The sequence below is a fragment of the Heterodontus francisci genome, unplaced genomic scaffold (assembly GCF_036365525.1).
Source record: "Heterodontus francisci isolate sHetFra1 unplaced genomic scaffold, sHetFra1.hap1 HAP1_SCAFFOLD_75, whole genome shotgun sequence".
NCBI lineage: Eukaryota > Metazoa > Chordata > Chondrichthyes > Heterodontiformes > Heterodontidae > Heterodontus > Heterodontus francisci.
In genome coordinates, this window is record NW_027141820.1 from 3,395,813 (window position 1) to 3,400,378 (window position 4,566).

The 4,566-nt window shown below is 43.8% G+C and overlaps 1 non-coding gene across 1 annotated transcript; it reads left to right on the top strand.

Moving 5' to 3' along the window:
- The first annotated feature begins 905 nt into the window (after positions 1-905).
- trnac-gca (transfer RNA cysteine (anticodon GCA)) lies at positions 906-978 on the top strand. Its single transcript has one exon. It is a non-coding gene; the product is annotated as a tRNA-Cys (tRNA).
- Positions 979-4,566: the final 3,588 nt, after the last annotated feature.

Below are 4,566 nucleotides of genomic sequence, written 5' to 3' on the forward strand. Positions count from 1 at the left end.
CTGGTCTGCTGCCATTTTTAGATTAAGGTTATCTATTGGTTTCAGCCTTGCAGAAGGCGCAATTGACTTCCATGCGGAGCTGGCTTGAGCACGAGACAACTGGATTCAAAGAGCTTGTCGACAAAATTGTAATTAACTAAATGTACAGATCGCCAAGTGGGAATATAAAGTTGTTGCTGGAATTGTGACCTGACTCCAAAAACATCTGGACTGGAATGTCATGGAATTCTTCAGTGTTTCTGTTGTTTGGCTTGCATTGGCTCATCGATTTTCTTGTTTTTCACTTTGTCGATGCCTTTGAATAATTGTGGATCCTTCTTCAGGGTGTCTTCTTTCACCAGGTAGTTCTGACCTCTGATGATGTTGATTGTAATCAGCTTCAATTCGCTGATAGTTTTGGAAGTGAGCAGATTTCCTTTGCTTGAGTCTACAACATGGAACTCAGTCTGACATGTGGACCCATGGGAGGATTTGAATGCCATCCCTGCGTTGGAGTTGCATCCATCCAATAAGAGACCGAGTAGAAGTGACAGTTCTGTCAGTCGAATATGAGACTTTTAATGGCAGGGTTGTGAGTTTGAGTGCCATTCTGTTTTTCCCTTTTTTAAGGCTTCATGAGCAGAGAGTACAGGGAGTGTTTGAAATGAGCAAGTCTCGCTTTGATTCAGGACTCTTACCTCTCAGCAGCATCTCACTATGAAAGATTGAATTTGATCTCATTTCATTCTCAGCTCGGGGTCTGTGCGGCTCAGTGGCACTTCTGGCTGTCTCCCGCTTCACAATCCATCAGTACTGAGAAAGCAATGGGGAATATTACTCACATGTTGTGTTCTTTATTTTTTTGGAAAACTTGAATGTATGTATTTTCTTCCAAAACAAGGACAACAAGCCACTGTCAATGCAGGGCTGAAATAGCTCAGTTGGGAAAGCGTTAAACTGCAGATCTAAAGGTTTCTGGTTCAATCCCGGGTTTCAGCAATTTTGCTTCCTTCTGCGTCCCTTGCCTTGGTTCTGATTTTCCAGTTGCACAATTTACTTTGAAATTATTTACCAAGCACCAGTGGATTGAATTTGAGAAACAACACAGAGTCATTTACAGCACAGAAGGTGGTCGTTTGGCCTATCACATCCATGCTGGCTCTCCCCGGAGCAATCTAGTCAGTTCCACTCACCAGCTCGATCCCTTTCCTCCTGCAAGTTTCTTTCCTTCAAGTATCCATCTAATTTCCTTTTCAAATCATCGATTGTCTCTGCTTCCACCACACTCGTGGGCCAAGTCATTACCACCCACAACATAAGAAAGTTCCACCTCATCAAGGATGGGAAATACTTACATCTTCTATATTTGCTTATTCTCCATTTCTATGAGAATAGACTGGCAGTCAACATGAAAGGAAACCCAAAAATCTTCGAGCAGCATGTAAATGATAAGTGGGTAGTAAGAGGTTGTGTCGGGCCTATTAGGGACAAAAAGGATAATTTCAGCTTAGAGGTGCAGGGCAATGTTAATCTACTGAATGAGTACTTTGTATCACTGTATTGGAGTGAAGTGACATCTACTGGCAAGAAACAAGAACTGCCGTGATGAGATCAGCCATGATTGTATTGAACGGCAGAGCAGGCTCGAGTGGCTGACTTGCCGACTCCGGCTCCTCGTTCTTATGTTCGTAGAATCATGCAGCACAGAAGGAGGCCATTCGGCCCCATTGTGCCTCTGCTGACTCTCAGACAAAAAGATGCAATTAGTCCAACCCCCTGCCTATTTCCCCATAATCCTGGAGAATTTCACTTTGAAATATTTGTCCAATTCCTTTATGAAAGTTATAATTGAATCTGTTTCCACCACCCTGTCAGACAATTCATTCCAAATCCGAATCAGTTACTGGGTAAAAAGATCTATCCTCACCTCCCCTTGACATTTTTGGCCAATTATTTTAAATCTGTGTCCTCTGGTTACTGACCCCCAGGACAGTGGAAACAGTTTCTCCCTCTCTACCCTATGAAAATCCTTCATGATTCTGAACACCTCTATTAAATCTTCCCTTAACCTTCTGTACTCTGAGGAGAACAATCCCAGCTTCACCAGCCTGTCCAGAGAACTGACACCCCTCATCTATGGTATCATTCTAGTAAATCTCCTCTGAACTGTCTCAGAAGCTTTGATGTCCTTTCTAAAGCCTGGTGCCGATAACTGGACACATTACTCGAGCTGAGATCGAGCCAGCGACGCCCACATCCCACGAACGAATAAAAAAACGCTCCCGAACCAGTCCCCAATTCTGAAGCATTTATTACGTTCCCTGCCCAGTCCCCAAATCTTATTCATTTAGAAACGCTCCCTGCCCAGTCTCCAACTCTTATTCAATTATCGACACTCCCTGCCCAGTCCCCAATTCTTATCCATTTACAGACGCTTCCTGACCAGTACCCAAATCTTATTCATTTAGACACGCTCCCTGCCCAGTCCCCCAATTCTTATCCATTTGCAGACGCTCCCTGCCCAGTCCTCAATTCTTATCCATTTACAGACGCTCCCTGACCAGTACCCAAATTTTATTCATTTAGAGACGCTCCCTGACCAGTACCCAATTCTTATCCATTTATGGACGCCGTTTCGGGAAGCCTCACCGGGAAATGCTTCACCACCGCCATCCGCAGGGATACAGATGGGATTGTTCCATCTTATTGTGGCCCTGAGGCCCTGCTCCAGCTGTGTGAGCCCGCAAAGTCTTCTCGCACTTTGTGAATATCCCGCTCCAACTCCGAACCCGCAGCTCGAGCTGCTGACAAAGCTCCCTACCGAGCCTGCGCACCCCGCTCCTGTCACAGATAGGGCGGATTCTAGGCCGCTGAGCATTCTGGGTATCACACCTGTCATCAATGCTATTCTTTCAGCTGAAAGGTTTTATTACGTACATTTCATGACCTGGAATCGTCGTGAGTGTTTTCTTTTGCACCTGTCAGTGCCTGGCAGGATAGAGTCAGCTTCACTTTGCAGCCATGAGTTTCTGGAGTGAGAAAGTGGTGTTTAACTCAGTATATTTCAGTTTTTGGTCTGTGACTGTGGGTATTATTCAGCACTTGTTTGTTTCTGCTATCTTTCAACAACTTGTATGTGAGCATCAGCTTTTGTCGATATCTATCAGTTTCTGAGAAGTGAGAAAGGGTTTGATTCTATCCCTATTAGTTTCTGTTACATGCATGTGTCTTTAATCTGCACCTCCTCTGAGTGTGTCTTCGTCTCTGTACTTGTAGGTGAGTATGTGTTTTGCTTTGTATCTCTCAGTCTTTGAAGTGTGAGCCTGGGTTTGTACCTAATTTCCTTTGTACCTTGCAGTTGGGATATGAAAGAAAGATTTTTACACGTTACCTGCCAACTGCTGCTACGTGACTGTGGGTTTCACACTGCATCTGTCAATTTCTTGTCTGGTAATGCGAAGTTTACAGTGTACCTGTCAGTTTCTTGCATGTGAGTGTTGATTTCACTCTGAAAAGAATCATAGATCATAGAATAGTTACAGAACAAAAGGAAGCCATTCAACTCATTGTGCTTGTGCTGCTTCTATGCACGAGCAACTCAGCTCATGCCACAGACTCATGTATTCCATGAAAACATGCAATCTTTCCACTTCAGATATTTATCTTATACCATTTTGAAAGCCATGGTTGAATCAGCCTCCATCACACTCTCAAGCAGTGCATATCAGATCTTAACCACTCGCTGTGCAAAAGAAGTTTTTCCTCATGTTGCCTTTGGTTCTTTTGCCATTCACCTTAAATCGGTGTCCTCAGGTTACAGAGCCGTGAATAATATTCCCCATTGCTTTCTCAGCACTGATGGATTGTGAAGCAGGAGACAGCCAGAAGTCCCACTGAGCCGCACTGACCCCGAGCTGGGAATGAAATGAGATGAAGTTCAATCTTTCACAGCGAGATGCTGCAGAGAGATGAGTCCCGAATCAAAGTGAGACTTTCTCACACTTTTGCTGAATTTCATTTCAAACACTCCTTGTACTCTCTGCTAATGAAGCCTTAAAAAAGGGAAAAACAAAATGGCACTCAAACTCACCACCCTGAAATTAAAAGTTTAATGTTTGACTGACTGAACTGTCACTTCTACTCGGTCTCTTATTGGATGGATGCAACTGTATTCTCCAACGCAGGGGTGGCATTCAAATCCTCCCATGGGTCCACATGTCAGACTGAGTTCCATGTTGTAGACTCAAGCAAAGGAAATCTGTTCAGTTCCAAAACTATCAGTGAGTTGAAGCTCATTACGATCATCATCATCAGAGGTCAGAACTACCTGGTGAAAGATGACAATCTGAAGAAGGATCCACAATTATTCAAAGGCATCGACAAAGTGAAAAACAAGAAAATCGATGAGTCAATGCAAGCCAAACAACAGAAACACTGAAGAATTCCATTCCATTCCAGTCCAGAACCCAGTCCTGTTGTTTTTGGAGTCAGGTCACAATTACTGCAACAACTTTATATTCCCACTTGGCTATCTGTTCATTTAGTTAATCAAGCTCTTTGAATCCAGCTCTCTGGTCCTCAAGCAGG